A 17,125-nucleotide genomic window follows, 5' to 3' on the forward strand; every position below is an offset into this window, starting at 1 on the left:
TGCCCACAGCCTGACACTGCATAGTCAAGACATTGGGTCCCAGCCCAGAGTCAGGCCGCCCTTCTCCAGTAGTTATGTAAAAAGCCCATGTGACCCTTGGGTTGGCCTAAGGAATCACATAAGCTGTTGCTGAAACCAGGGGTTGTTTCAGCAGATGAGGCCATTGCCCCCTCACTCAGCCTAGTGGAGGAGCTACTCAGTGCCACTCGCCCTGGAACAAAAGTGACTCTTAACAGACCTAACTGCGAATCTGATGGCCCTAGGCTTGGTGTCTGGCTCCCCACCCAGGAGTGGCCAATCTTGGCAAATCCCATAGACAATGCAGATGATGACACCACCTCTTGGTCATCAATCAGGCCTTCCCAACCATGGAGCCAACAGAGACCATGTCCAGGTGGGAGGGAACTGAACTGAACTCTTGGCAGCACCCTAACCAAAAGCTTAGGACCTGGCCAGAAAGGAGAAGATCACAGGTGACGAAATCACAGACTTTCTGAGACCCTCATTCCAAAGTCAGTGAGTTGACCAAGCTGTGGATGAGGCTGTTTTCTTTGTTGTGCATTAATATATGTGTTTGAAGAATAAGATCTTCAAGATGCATTAAAAATTCCACCTGATTCCTGCACAAACTTCGAAACACATCTCCTTGTAGCTGAGCTGGCTCCAACAATCAGATCAAGTGGTGCTTGTTCCCACTGAAGTTTTATCAACATGAGATGGAATCTAATTTGTTCCCACTTATTCATTTGTATAAATGTTCTCTGATGTCTGAGGACACAGTAACCTGTATCTACTGCTATAATCATCTAACATATTCAAGGCGAGAGGCCAGGGCCATTGAAAGCAGTTTATTATGAATATTGCCATCTGGACTTACTTGAATAAAATCATTTTCTAATGTAGGAGTTCTTGGCCTCCAAAAATGAAATCATTTATAAGTCATTTACTTGGTTCTGTCATTTTTCTGGGTTAGGTCACATGACCACGGGAATCTAGGGTAGTCGTGTCTGCCCAAATCTGATTAATTAAATCAAAAATGGAGAAGAGTTGGTAGATCACTGGGAAATCCAGGATGCTGTTGCCTGAAGAAGGTGGAGGGGATGCTGGTCAGGCCAAACTGTAGAAGCCCACTGAAGTTGGCAAGAAGCGGAGTGGGATTCATTGTCTGTGCCTTATGCCTAACCCCATCCTCCAATAGGCAGATATTGTTCTGCCAGACTCTGAGGACACAAGCTTTGTTCCTTGCTCGTTTGTTCATTAAGAACTGACTCTGGACAAGGTCCTGAGCTAAATACTGCTGTGGATGCAAAATAAACAACATGTGGTCCTGGTTCTTAAAGATCTGGGTTTTTCCTTGGCTCATACTCATACTAATATCATGAGCCATGAGCCGAGGGTGAAGTGATGCCTACCCCCTTGCTGGAATCCCCTTGTTTCCTCTTTCTAGCAAAGAGGGATAAAGAAACCTGTCCATTATACAGGAGGCTTCGGATGTTCACTGAGATATTAAATCGTTCTTGTGACTCATGCAGACAGGCAGTTTCACTAAGTGGAAATGGACAGAGGGCGGCAGCACAAGAACATGCTGGGCCATCCAGTGTCCTGGTGTCCGTATCTAGGGCTGTATCTGTCCCCAGTAGGGCCAGACAGTGGGTGTTTGCAAGGCCACAACTAGGGTTTTCCCAACTCCTTCAGTTTTTAGTTCACTTCATGCCACGCATGTTTTGGATTGAAAAAAAGTTAATGTTTTTTTTCTTCCAGTGAACTTATTCATGCTCTTTGAACTTCAAGCTGGAAAAATCAAAGTCAGAATCCATAAGTTTCCCAGGAGCTCCTGACCTACTTTTGGGGAAACCAATCAATTCTTGTTGGAAGTACAAACAAGGGAACCGCTTCCAAAGATTTCACACAGTGTGCTGTCAGAAGCATCCTGGAAGCTGGGCACTCTGGGGGCCCCTCTGAAAATCAATGCATGAGCAGTCATGTCCAGTCCTGCTGTATGCTGGGTTTTACTGGCACAATGTCCAGGCCAACATTGGAGACCTCCTGTGGGACCTGCCAGGTCTCTCTTCTCCCAGCCCTGCTCCCACACCCCTCCATGACTTGCACCTACAGCGCAGCCCTTAACTTTTTCGGCCTGAGTCCGGGGACACTGGAGGACCTCCTCATATGGAAATGGGATTCAGTGTCTGATTCCTCTTGCTCTTCTCTTGGAGCTCAGTCCTAACATCTGGGCTCCTGCCTTTCTCCTCTTAAGTTCCCACCTTGCAGCCAAGTGGATAACTGGGTCTTTGTGCTTGAATCCCTGCCTGGACAATCTCTGTTCCCTCAGACTTTCCTGGCCCTGCCCTTGCCTATGCCTCCTGCCTCAGGCCCCAGGAATTGGAGGCCCACTCCTGTACCTCTGCATTTGGGGCCTCGCCTTTCACCCCAGGAGCACACTGAGGTTCTGACACAGTCTATCCTTGGATGCCTGTTAGGGTATATCTTTATTCTGACAGCTCCTTCCTATGCTCCAAGGCCAAAGCCAGCAACCTGACCCCCTTCCTGCATATTATACCATTAATGTACTTTGTAATCTCTGGTATTTCTCTGCTGGAGAGAAAAATTAATTTCCACATTTTGTGATTTTCTTTATTAGAATTGAGTGTTCATCACACACACGTGCACATACACACACACCATTTGGGATGGTGCCAGGAAACCAACTGACCAGAAAGATTCATACTTGTTCGGGACTCACACCTGCTATCACCCATGGCCCACTGGCTCTTAGGTGGGAATTTGTCCCACTTCATAGTCAGAGGGGGTTAAAATTGTTGCCCTGAGTTAGAACTTCTGGGCTTTAACTTTCAGAAGCTTCTGGGCACTGGGTTTCTGCCTATGAGATGAAGCTAGCCAGGACTGGTGATGGGGTTTTGTACGTGTTTTCAGATACACTCACCTCATGGGGGTTCCTGTGAACATTAAAAGAAATAACTCAAGCAGGGCACCAAACCTAGAGCTTGGCACATAATATGTGCTCATGTAATGTTGAGTATTGCTATTATCCTTAAGGGAGACACCCACTGCCCAGAGGGGACGTGGGCGAGACTCAGATTGGCGCTGACACTCCACGTGTTCTGTGTCTCTCTGTGGGCTGTACTTTGAAGGCAGGACTTCCCTCCGTGGGACATTCCTGGTCTTTTCATACTGGATTCTCTGGCTTATTCCATGGCAGTGGGGACTGTTGGGGGGGCAGTAGCCAGCCTGGGCTGCAGGGAGCCTTCCCATTCTATGTCATGGCACACACCTCTTGATGTCCCAGGAGCTGGAGAGACCCAGTCCAAGCCCAGTCCCACCCCTTCCAGCAGGGAGACCTTGGAGGAATGGCTTCATCTCCCAAGTTCCCTGTCCCCATCTTTACATGATGATAACTGCACTAGCCTTATTGACTGCTGAGGTAAAGGAATGACTGGTGGCACGTGCAGTGCTTGGGGGTTATTGAGTGGCTTTACCCCACACATGCTTGTCGTTGTCATCATCTGTGATATCTCTGCAAGGCTCCTTGTTGAGGAGAAAACAAAGGGAAGTCCTTGAGAGAAACCAAGATCAGGAAGAAAGTCATGGGATTATCTTCAGAGGGTCTTCCATAACCCAGTCCCACCCTGAGCTCTTAGGAGTATTTCTGTATCTGTGTGAGCAAGCACACTAGCTTCCCCCCACTGGGGACTTGCCACACTGTCCTGCTCACGTCTGCTCATGTCTGCTCTTGGCTGCCTTATTTATTCCTCACTGTCCTCATCTGCTAGGGCCAGAGGCTCCACAAGGACAAGATTTGATCTGTGCTACGTGTGATGACCTGTATCACTTTGCTTATGCATGGTACAGCTGAATGCTGCCAAGAGGTTGTTGGCTCAAAGCCATGTAGCTCAAGCTCACATGCAGGGATCCCTCTTGGTGCTTGACTAGCCTCCTGACCCAATTAGTAGTTGTCATCATCATCATCACCACCATCATCATCTGTTGATAGGACCTATCATTTATCACTCAAACTGGGACATTTTTAAATGTGAAAGCAGGTGCTGTTGATGATTACTCCAGGACAACAGATGCGTCCAGCTGAGATTGTCACCCTATTTATTGATCAAATACTGTTTGGAAGACTCTGTGCTAAGCACTGTGCCTTCCTTGTGTTGAATCCATTCAATGTTCTGTTAGGTTCTATCTGTTCCCATTGTGTGGATCAGAATACTGAGGTGTGAGAGTAGAAAGGACCTAGGCCAAGGCTGTATCAGCTGTGAGTGGCAGAACCAGGCTGTCTGCGCCCAGAGCCTGGGCCTGTGACCACATGTTGACCTGCCTTCTGCTCACTTAGTCCTTCACTCAGGCATATCAAATGTGTGGGTAGCCACGTTACATAGGCACTTGGCTAGGTATAGGGGCTACACAGGTAATGGAGAATTCTGGGATCCCTTAATAGGCTGGGAGTCAGACAGCTCTCAGTGTCCTTTGTTTATCTAACTCTACATGGACCTCCAGAGCTAATTCACAAATGCCGGTGTGATGCGAGGAGTACTCTGGTCTTGGGCTGCAGGATGTGATTGTGGCATGGCAGCCTTCCTGCCACCTAGGGTTCATTCTGGGAGCTGTCCATCTCCGGCTCAGATCCAGGGCTGGGGAGTGGGAGGTCCTTGTCAACACTGTCATCCAGAGGAGCTGGAAATAGTTCAGGCGTTTCTCATTCTTGTCCCAAGCAGGGATCAACACAGTTGACATGGTGGCGCCCCCGTGGGTGCTGCGTGTATGTTATTATGGACTGACAGCAGGGGCAGCTATCTCTGCCTGGGCCATCACATGGTGAAGCCGCAGCAACTCCGTGCACTTATCAGAACAAAAGGCTCTTGGCCACCCCGCAAACTACATACCTGCTGTTCCTCTGGACAGCCTTCTCCCAGCTCCTCTTGTTTGCAGCTCCCTCTCCTCCAGTAACCAGGCAACCAGGGGAGCATGCGTCCCAGGGTGACCACTGTAGGGGCTGTGAGCTCTGCAGTGGTCATGAACACCCCGCATTTTCTGGAAATGCAGTTACCCCAAATGTCAATGTAAGGGTGGACAAGCAGGAAAGAAGACACAAAGAAATACCTAACGCAGTCACATTTAGAAAAGGGGTGGTGTATCAGTTTTCTTCACATTTATATTTCTAAGTAACTGAAAGTCAGCCAGCATGATAGTTATCACTCCATTCCTGTCTTCCTGGCACAAGTTTCTAATCACTCTTCTTGGGAACTTTCTCAGAAGGGTACACTATTTTAGTCATCCTAAAGAACTTTTGTAACCAAAGACACAATCCAAAATGCCATATGCTTTACTATTTTGTATTACCAGCCAGCTGTGGGTAGTCTGGGCAATGGTGCTGAGCTCTGGGCTGGACAGTAGAAAACTCTGCATCAGGCATGCATTGTTGATACAGAGCATCGAAATACACCACATGATTTTTTACATAACGCTCCTCCTCCCTAATTACGTGATGATGTTTTATTATGAGTTTCATCACCAGTACTATTAGCTAACATGTATACAGCACTGACTCTGTGCCAGGCGCTGTCCTAATCCCTTTGTATTTAGTAACATCCTGAATACCCCAACACCTCTGTGAAGCAGGGCTTTCGTGAGGATAACAATAGCTGCTTTAAGGAAGAAAAACAAAAACGAGGTGGCTTTAACCAGATGGAAGATTATCTCTCTCTCTCGTGACCACCTCTGTTCCAAGTTGGAAGGCAACATGGTCAGGCTGATGGCCCCTTTACCACTGTCTACATGTGCCTTCTAAAGTTGCTCTGATCCCGGCCACTCGAGCCATCAGAGGCAGAGGACAAGAGTGTAGAGGCAGACACCTACTCTTCCAAGTCCCAACCTAGAAATAGCACGAGTCATTCCCACTTGTTCAGTGAGAGATGAAGTCACATGGCTGTGGAGGAGAGCCAGGGGAGGCTGGGAAGTGTGGTAGAGCCCACCAGCATGTGCCATCCCACAGTTCTGCCGTTACAGAGAAGAGGGAGCAGCCAGGGACTTCTACCATGGAGAGCCGCTATCTTGACATTTTACATAAGAGGAAACTGAGGGACAGAACAATGAAGAAACTCCTCTGAGAGCACAGATAATCAGTGTGGCTGGGATTCATACTTGGGTTGTCTGGCTTTTAGTCTGTGCTTTTAATCATTATGCTGTATTAGACTTATGATACAATATTAGTTTTAACAATACAGATCTTCAAATTTCACCACTCATTATATTCTTATATCCCAAAGCACTGAAGCCACTCATTTGTCAGTAAGATACGTTGAGATATCTGACACTGGTTTGGAGAACTGCATATCACCCACACTCTTCAGTCCGGAGTGAGAGCCAGGACTTGGCGTTCAGAGCCCCAAGGAGCTTGTAGGGAGCAGACAGACAAGGGTTTCCTGAGAGACTGGCAGTGGGCAAGGCTTACTCCTTGAGGGCTGGGAGGGGACCTGCTGCTCAGGGCTTGGTACAGAACATCACCTCCTTCTCCCTCAACTCTGACCAGCAACACTCCTTCCTGATGCTTTAAGCGACTTGATGGCCACAGAAGGAGCTGCTGAGAGTCAGGAAAGAACTGACAGCAGCCCAAAGCTGCACGGCTAACACATCCTTCAGCAAGGCAGGGGTCTGGGGGCATCTGCTCTCCTCGGCAGAATTTTCAGAGATTCTTTGCATCTTAAAGAGCTCACGGTGCTCTCATCAACTTCATCTCATCACAGTCTTGTTTTGTATTTCTCTTTTTTACCTTTGTATACCATCATTTGTATGGGATTAGGAGATGGAGAAACTGGGAAGTCTGAAAAGCAAAAGAGCAATTTACAGTTATAAAGGCATCTCCTACATGCTACTTGGAGGTAGGCAGATCTCATCAGGCCCGTGGTCAGAAGGGGAGAGGAGGCCAGAGGAAGTTTAGAGGCAGCCATAGATCACTAGGGAGTAGCAGCGGGTTTACCTTTCCCAGTTCTGGCCCCTTCACCCAAAATACAGTGCCTCAAGGTCTCCAGACTGATGGCGGTGTTCTTCTAAATTGGTCAGTTTTTCCTGCTAGGCGTTGGCAGGGCCAGCAGAGAGGATACTCTGGATCAGTTTAAGCAAACATCCTGATCCAGTGACTTATAACTTTGAGGAGGTTAAGAAACCAGTATTCCCGCTGAGTCAAGGACTTACATATTCACATACACTTTTGGGAGTTCCCAGACATGTTGAAACCCATCCAGGGGTTCCCTATGTAAGGACTGGGACTCCTCTCCTAAATTTCTCCACTTGATTTATTTGTTAATCAAACCTGCGAAAATGGATCAACTCAAATTTTTATCAGTAAGAGAACAGTTGAGTAAATCAGGGCAAATCCATGGGATGGAATACTATGTAATAATTCAGAAGTAAGAGATAGTTATTATATATAACAATATGGAAAAATCTCCAAGACAGTAAAGTTTGAAAAGGAAAATAAAAAATTAGTTCATTTAATTGAAATACATATACTGAGACTCTGCTATATGCTGGCGCAGCAGTAAGGAGCAAAACAGAAGTCCCTCTCCTGGGAGTCTGGGCCACTGGAGCCATGGTTGGAAATGGGACCGAGAGATATGGTGGGTGAGCCACACAGGGCCATTTGGATCAGTTCTGAGGATGGCAGGGAGGGTTTTGAGCAGGGCCATGACATGATGGCTTTTACTTTTTAAAAGCTCAGTCTGGCTAGTGTGAAAAGCATTGCTTCTGGAGGTGGCTGAAGCAGGGTGAGCAGGTTAGGAGGCCACTGTAGTGGTTTAGGCATGGCACTGTTGTGGCCCCAATGGGGGTGGGGGCAGGGTGAGAAGTGAGCAGGTTCTGGATGGCAGTGACCCTGGGATTTGTTGACAGTTCGGATTATGGAAAGAAAAGAGGAACCAAGGAGGATTCCCAATCTGTGGCCAGTAAGTGGTGGGTAGACTGGGAGAGAAGCAGGTTCAGGAGGGGCAAAATCAAGGGTTCTGCCTTGGACCAGTTTGCAGGGCCTGTCAGAGGTCCCAGCTGAGGTGTCATGTGAGCAGGTGGTGGTCCAGCTTCAGGCTGGAGGAGCATAATGAGAGCCAGCATCTTCTAACTGCTATGCAGTGCTGTAGGACCGGGAGAGATCAAAGAGGTAGAGAAGTGGTCCCCGATGGAGTCAGGGACCCTCCTTCATCCAGAGGTCACTCGTGTGAGGAGGACCCCAGCATCCGAGACGGAGAAGGACCAGACAGTGAGCAGTGAGGAAGGAGGAGAGCCCAAAAAGGTTGGGCCCTGGAAACCAAGGGCAGAAAGAACTTCAAGAGGGAGGGAGTAACCAGTTATAACAAATTCTGCCGATGCCACATATGTAAGATTATATCCATATAATCTTATGCATATATATTCAGCACCAGACATGTAGATTCATGGAGAGTTCCAGAAGAATACATACTACAGGGTTAAGGATTGGGATTGGAGGAGGAAGTAAAGGGAACTTCTTCTTCACGCTCCTATATCAGGTGTCTGTTGGTTACTCACGTCATTCAAAAAGAACAATAAATTTAAAAGGGGGGAACTATCTCCCAGGGAGAGGGTCTCTCCCTGCTTGGGCCCCCTGCCTTGTACTTCCCACTTCCCTTTTATAAGGAGGACTTACAGCTCCCAGACTGGCATCCCTCCTCCTCCCTGACCTGGGGCTGACTCCTGAGTCCAGCCCTTTCAGCATGGCCCCATTCTGCATTGCAAAGGGGCCTTACTCCCCTTGCAGCTGTCTTCTAAACCAGTTCAGACAGGCAGGGAAAAGTAATTCCACAATTGGTTGCAGCTCTTTGTGAAGGTATAAAGAATATGTGACGCTGTGACATTTGCAACAGACTGCCACATTGATGGGGTTTTGTCTGTGGTGGTGGTTTTATCAATGGTTTTTCCTGAGCAATTTCAGACTGTTTTGTGCAGATGATGGAAGACATTCTGGAAATTTCTTTCTTTTTGAATGATCCATTCCACCCAGACATCCGAACCCTTTGAGGCAAAACAAATACAACTCACACACACTCACACTCACACACACTTTCAATCTCTGTCAAGCTGAGCGTCTCAGAGTAAATGAGCCAATTTGTTTTCATTTAAATATGTAAGTAGGAGAAGCAAACCTAATGGACATGCATGAGAGAACGCAGAGCTGTACGCTGGGAAAAAATGCAGATGAATTTGTCACATGTCTCGTGATAAATGATGTTTGTGCAATTAAACAGAGCCAGCCTGGTGGCCATGAACACCTCAGTGCATTACATTTTCATCTGCAGGGCCGTTACCCTCATGTTTCCTGTCACAGAATCTAAACATCACAACTCCGCGGAGGAGAGGCACTTTGACTGCGAGGACACTGAGTTACGCCAAGCAGTACAGAAAAGTAGGTCAGTGGGTCACCTGTGCAAGCCTGAACAGAAGGAAAGTTTGTGTGACCCTGGTGAGGTCACACTCCCAGAGCCTGGCCAGCAACTGGTGGAAACCTTAGGTCAAGGGGGCTGGATGCAAGATAGCTGCATCCCAGGGATCAAGAAGACCCTAGGAAAAACAGTCAAGCCAGTGTTGTGGAGATGCAGGAAGAGTGAATGATGGGACTGAAAGAATCCAGACATCTATAGCACAGAAAAGAAAAGAGTGCCATGGATGTTTGGCGCCCAGAACAGTGGGGTGCCCAAATTTGGAGGGCTTGCTCCTTCCTGTACAGATCTAGACTCCAAGTGCATTACTTGAATCTACTTGAAGAACAAGTAGATGAATCATGGTTTAATCATAGCCTTTCAGAGCTCTCAGGGAGTTTGGGGGTTTATTTAGCTGAACCTCCCACCCAGAGCAGGAATTCATTCCCCAGAACCCCCAGCAGAGGGCCTGAATATCCAACTCCACCAAACCCAAGGAGTAATGGGCGCTCAGGGGTATGTGGGTTCCATTGCTGTCTATCATGCTGAAGATTTGACATGGGGTGCAGCCTGCAGGGTCTGCCCACCTGCAGAGTGGCTGGTGCTAATCTGCTGGACTGAGGAGTGTCCCCTTCCTTTCTCACATCCTGTTCATGAGACTTCCCATTTAGACATCCTCTATGGAAACCAGCAACAGGGGCTCAAGGCCCACTTAGGGATACCGAATCTGTCCCCCACCCTCCAAATGACCACCTGTTTGGTCCTGCTTCTGCCCTTGGAGCTACAAGAACTGGTGTCCTTCCCCTTCCTACCTGACAAACCTGGAGCCTGCCTGCCACATGCCCCTTGGTCTTCCCATTGCTCACCCACACTGGTGGCTTCTCCCGCACATGGCTTCCGGCACCTTCACCATCCTGGTGACCTTCTGGTCTGGCTCTGCCTCTTCTCAGTTTCCCAAGTGTGAGTTGTGCATCCAGAGGACCCAGAAGCATTTTCCTTATCTAATTAACACTCCTCCAACTCTAGGAGCATGGATTTCTATTTTACAAAACAAACTGGGAACATTTAAAACTCCAGAATGGGGTTTGGATCAAAACAATGTTAGCAGTTTTGATGATTCTTCAGGACAGGTTGAGAAAGACTGGCAGAGTCCCACAAGCTGGAGAGTTGTGGCTCTGAGGAGGAGGGTTGTCTCCTGGGCGCCAAGGCCAGCAGAGGGACACAGGAGGGCTGGAACTGCCCGGGGCCTCAGAGGCTTTTCAGGGGCAGGGAGACCTTACCTGTGTGCAGGCTGTAGTCTTGACCTCACCTGGATGCATCTCAGGGCTACTTTTTGATCAGCAGCAGAGTCTCTAGACCTGGGGACTTTGGCTAAGGGCAGGAATTTTCCTTCACACCTGGAGAAAATATCTGGGTCTCAAATCCTGGGGCCTCAGGAGAATATACTCTTCATGTTAGTGGCATGGGTCAGGATGGGACCCTGGGTTCACCTCCTGCATGCTCCCAGCTCAGAGAAGAGAACCCCACGGTTCCTGCTCTAAGCCCGCTTGACCCCACCGTCACATGCTGGAGTCTCCTGTGAGGACACAGGGGTGCCCCCGACTCAGTCAGAGGCCCATGCACTCTGGGCTTCAGCGCCCACTGTGGTTACTCAAACTCTGACCTGAGTGTTTCTTTGGCAGGTTATCTCACAGATTCCCCTTGATAAGGATCCTTTTCCTTATGCTTGCTCTCACGGCTTCTGCCCTTTTTCTAGATTGCATCTGGCAAACCTTAAACTGCCATGTCCCCATAACTACTTCACCGGCAGTTACTGCCCACATCCCGGGGGCAGGTGAGCTGTGTGGAGCCCTCAGACCCCCACCATGCTCCCTGTACACTGATATTAATCAAGAAAACAAATAAATGGCACACCTTTCCACTCTGTTGTTATTCCTTCTAAAATATCACTCTTGATTACTATGTTGAGACAAAATTTACTAGGACTTCAAACTGGCATTTCTAAGAGTTCCTACCTCAGATCGTAAATTAGGACTGATTCCCTATATAGTTCTCTGTGCAGAGGATGACGACTCAGTGTCTGGTGGATGCTAGAAGTGAACACACTCAGCTCTGCCAAGTTCCAGGGACTGAGGTGGGGCTACTGGGCACAGAGAGGATTTGTACCTTGAAGTGTTTTGGACCACGGGACAGTGAGTCCCTAGAAGGCACTTTCTGTATCACAGCACCCCACAAAGCTGACTCAGAGCAAGGAGAAAAAAGATGCTTTGAGCTATAAGATACAATCTCTCTGCCACCCTGAGCTCCCCCTCCTCAGGAAATGGGGACCCTCCCTCGAGATAAGAAACAGTAACTGCATAGATACTGTTCTCACACCAAAGGTGATGAGCTAGAAACAAGCTGGATGTGCCTGTGCTTGAAGGGGGTGTGGTAATGATAGGTCCTCAGCAGGTCTCACTCTGGGGCCACACTGATACTGGGTAACCCAGGGGACAAATATCCTGCAGGAGAGCCCACATAAAACCCTTCTCCTTCTGCAGCTTTGCAAACAGCCAAGTGCCACGGGGAGCCAGCAACAAGGAGATGAACATGGTGAGCGGGCAGAGCAGTCAGTGAGCTCAGGCCACATTGTCTGTCTTACTCAATGGTGAGCACAAAAGCTGGTGGCGGTGTAAATAAAACCTGCTTTAGGCAGCTGTGAATGGCACTGTGATGACCACGAGGCATCTTTTGGCCTCCTGAGTGCAATCCACACTCATCTCTTCCTGTCTGCAATAACATGGATCCCATTGCCCTGTAACCTCTCTGCATGCGTGTCTAGCACACCACTGGACGGAAAGCAGCTCAAGAGGACTTATGTCTTATTCATCTTTTTCCGCCACCTAAGTAATAATAGCCAGCATTTAGGCAGCACTTACTGTATGCTAGGCTCTGTGCTAAATAGGTCACATGCATTACCTTTTGTTTCTCACACCAATTCAGGGTGGTTGATAATGTTTTCCTGATTCTAAAGAAGGGGAACAGGCCTCATATTACCCGCTGGTAAGTGATGAAGTGAGGATTCACATGAGACAGGGTGATTTGGCAAACAGGCTCCTAACCATTGTAGCCCATAGCAATTTCAGTAAACCTGTGCCTCTCTCCAGGGCACCCACCACCGACCAGAAGTCATCACTTCCAAGGTCCCAGGGCCTCATATTAGCACCGACTGACAGCTCATACCAAATCCAGTCTTTTCTGACAGCATTGGTAGAGACCCTCCACATGAGCTGTTCGCTGCCTGGGAACAGGAACCATTGTTTATTCCTCTCTGTCGCCCCGAGAGATCCCAGGCCAGTGCCTTCCTTGTATGTAGAAAATCTCAAGTGTTTAATTGAATTCAATGTTCTCATTTCTCATCTAAGGTTATAGTCGGGCCCAACATAGGGTCCTTTGAGACTAAACAACATTGAGTATTGAATTTGTAACCACGATGTGCTTCATAATAAGCATAATAAAATATGAACCCAAGAAAGAAATGTACTCCCAGCAGAAGCTGGATTGCAAGTCTGAATCATGTCCAGTGATTTTACAAGTACACATGTGAAGTGGCTCTTTGCTGGTTGCTATGAGAACCAGCCCTCGGAAGCCCTGTCCAACCACAGTCTTCACAGTTGTGCATGTCCTGTGTATGTGTGACAGATGCAGAGCATGTACTGAAAGTAAATGCCAGTGCTCTTGACATGTAAGATTGTCCTTGGAAAAGGTAAATACCCACGAATGAAACTTTTCCAAGTATCTGTTGATAAATGTCCTGACAGTCATCCATGCCTACTTTATCAGATGACATCATCCATTATAAGGGAATTCTCAGGCTTCATTGAGAAGCTACTATATGGTGGGCTCGGTGCTAAGTGTTGTGTGAGAACTAAAAAGCCAGAGCAGGGGCGCCTGGGTGGCTCAGTTGATTAAGTGTCTTGCCTTCAGCTCAGGTCATGATCCCAGGGTCCTGGGATCAAGCCCCACATCGGGCTCCCTGCTCAGCAAGGGAGCCTGCTTCTCCCTCTGCCTGCCGCTCCCCCCACCCCACTTGTGCTCTCTCTCTCTCAAATAAATAAATAAAATCTTAAAAAAAAAAAAAAAGCCAGAGCAGCTATCCTTGACACCGAGAAAATTTTAGTCCTGTTGAGAACCCACATCCAGGAAACAGATCCTTTGTTTACTTTTCTCAGTTTCCCCAGTAGTAACAATTTGTAAAACTATAGTATAATAACACAACCAGGATATGGATGGACACTGCTCCAATCCACTGGTTTATTCATATTTCCCAAATTTTCCTTGTATTCGTGTGTGTGTGTGTGTGTGTGAGTGTGTGTGTGTGTTTGGTTCTATACAGTTTTATCACCTAAGTGGGTTCATGTATCCACAACACAGTCAAGATGTTGAATAGTTTCAACATCATAAGGGTCCCTCTTGCTCTTTCATAATCATACCCGCCTCTATCTACTCCCAATCCCATCCTTAATCCTTGACAGCCACTAGTCATTTCAAAAATGTTATATAAGTGAAATAATACAGCATGTAACCTTTTGAGATTGGCTTCTTTTCATTCATCATAAATCACCAGAGATTCACCAAAGTTATTGAGTGTGCTAATAATTCATTCCTGCATATTGCTGAGTAGTATTCTGTGGTATGGATGGACCAGTTTGTTTAACTATTCACCTATGAAAGGATACTGGGGTGAATTCCAGTTTGGACTATAACAAATAAAGCTGCTGTGAACAGTCATATAAGACAGGTTTCTGTGTAAATGCAAGTTTTCATTTCTCATGGATAAAAGATGAGAGTATAATTGCTGAGTCATATGGAAGTTGCATGTTTAGTTTTATAGGAAACTGTCAAACTTTTCCAGAGTGGCTGTACTATTTGACATTACCACAAGCAATGCATGAGAGATCTAGTTTTTCCTCATCATTTCCTGCTTTTGGTATTGTCACTATTTGTTTTTAAGATTTATTTATTTACTTTAGAGAGAGAGAGAGAGTGTGAGAGAGCATGCGCAGGGAGGTTGGGAGGGGCAGAGGGAAAGACTCTCAATGGACTCCCCGCTGAGTGGGGAGCCCAACAGAGGGCTCGATCTTACGACCCTGAGATCATGACCCTGAGATCATGACCTGAGCCAAAACCAAGAGTTGGATGCTTAACCGACTGAACCACCCAGGTGCCCCTTGTCACTATTTTTTATTTCAGTCATTATGATACATGTGAAGTGGTGTCTCATTGTTTTTAATTGGCATTTTCCTCATGGCTAATGACATTGCACATCTTTTCATGTGCATATTTACCATCTGTAGATCCTCTTTGGTGAAATGTCTATACATGTCTTTTGCCCATTATGTAATTGGATTTTTTGGTATTTGCTATTAAGTTGTGCCTTCTTTATATAGGCTAGATACTAGTCCTTTGTCAAATATATGGTCTGTAATATTTTCTTCCAGTCTGTAGCTTGGTTTTTCATCTTTTGAACATGAGCTGTCACAGAGCAAAGGCATTTAATTTTGATGAGGACCAACTTGTCAATTTTTCCTTTTACGCATCATGCTTTTGGTGTCGAGTCTAAGAACACTTTGCATAGTTCCGGTTCCTGAAGACTTCTTCGTACAGTTTTTTTCCAAAAGTTTATAATTTTGCATTTTACCTCCGAAATCCATAATCCATTTTGAATTGATTTTGTGTAAGGTGTGAGGTTTATCTTGTGGTTCATTTTTTTTTTGGCCTACAAATGTCCAGTTGCTCCAACACCACTTATTGAGAAGACTGTCCTTCCTCTATTGAGTGGCCTTCGCATCCTGTCAGAAATTAATTGGGCATATTTGTGTGGGTTTATTTCTGAGTTTGCTATTTTCCATTGATCTATGTGTTTAGCCCTATATCACTACCATGCTATTTTGACACTGTAGTTATACACAGGCCTTAATAGTGGGTAGAATGATTCCTCCCACGTTATTGTTCTTTGTCAGGATTGTTTTAGCTATTCTAGGGCCTGTGCTTTACCATATCAGTTTTAGAATAAGATTGTCTATGTCTACAGAAAACCTTGCTTGGATTTTGTTAGCAATTGCTTAAACCTGTAGATCAATTTAGGGAAAATTGACATCTTTACTACGTTGAGTGTTCCAGTTCATGAACACAATATGGCTTGCCATATATTTAGGTCTTTCTTTATTTCTTTCATCACATTTTATAATTTCAGCATAGAGATCCTGTACATGTTTTGTTAAGTGTATGTGTAAGTATTTCATTTTCTTTGGAGTGATTATAAATGGTATTCTATTTTTTAAATTTTTATTTCCACATGTTCATTGTTTGTATAAAGAAATGCAATTCATTTTCTTTGTTGATTTTGTATCTTGTGAGCTCACTGAGCTCACTTAGTAGTTCTAAAAGGTTTTCCATAGATTCCCGGGGAAAGCATTCAGTCTTTCCTTACTAAGTATAAGATTAGCTGTAATTTCTTTTTTGTAGAAATTCTTTGTCAAGTTGAGGTTATTTCTTTCAATTCCTAACTTGCTGAGATTTCTGTTATGAATTGTGTTGGATTTTGTCAAATGCTTTTTTTGTGCCAACTGATATGATTATATGATATTTCTACATTAGCTTATTGATATGAAGCCTAACATTGAATGATTTTTTTGAGTGTTGAATCAGACTTGCATACCTGAAAGAAATCCCACTTGTTTATGGTGTATACTTCTTTTCATACATTATTGGATAAGGTTTGTGAATATTTTGTTGAGGGTTTTAACATCTAATTTCACAAGAGTTTTTGGTCTGTATTTTCTTTGTACTGTTTTTTTCTGGTTTAGTATTAGGATAATATTAGCCTTATAAAATGAGTTGGTACATGTTCCTTCTTGTTCTGCTTACCGGAGGAGATTGTATAAAACTAGTGTTAATTCTTTAAATGTTTGGAAGAATTCTGTAGTGACCTAGAGATTTCTTTTGTGGAAACTTTTTAGTTATTAACTTGATTTCTTCAATAGTTAGAGAGTTATTCTGATTATCTACTTTATCTTGGTTGATGTGGTAGTTTGTGGTTTTTAAAGAATTAGTCCATTTCTTTGAAGTTGTCAAATACATGACTTTAATGTTATTCATAATATTCCCTTATTATCTTTTTAATGGATGCAGGATTTGTAGTGATATACCCCATTTCATTTCTAATATTGATGATATGTCTTTCATTTTATTTTTTCCAGTCTTGTTAGAGATTTATCAATTTTATTGATTGTTTTTGAAAAACTGGCTTTTGTTTTTTATCAATTTTCTCTATTTTTTTCCCATTTTAAATTTCATTCATCTCTACTCCTTCCTTTCTTTTGCTTGCTTTGGGTTTATTTTGCTCTTCTCTTTTAGTTTCTTGAGGTAGGAACTCAGATTATTGATTTTAGATCTTCCTCTTCTCTAACATGAGCATTTAGGGCCATAAATTTCTTCACATTATTTCTTTAGTTGCATCCCACAAATTTTGACATGCTCTATTTTTGTTTTCATTCAGTTCTATGTATTTTTTAAAAATTTCCCTTTAGATTCTTTTGACCCACAAATTGTTTATAATTGTGTTGTTATGTGACTTAATTATTTTTCTGTTGTTGATTTCTTCTTTGATTCCATTGTGGCCAGAGACCACACTATGA

This window comes from Zalophus californianus, chromosome 8, assembly GCF_009762305.2.
Source record: "Zalophus californianus isolate mZalCal1 chromosome 8, mZalCal1.pri.v2, whole genome shotgun sequence".
Classification (NCBI taxonomy): domain Eukaryota; kingdom Metazoa; phylum Chordata; class Mammalia; order Carnivora; family Otariidae; genus Zalophus; species Zalophus californianus.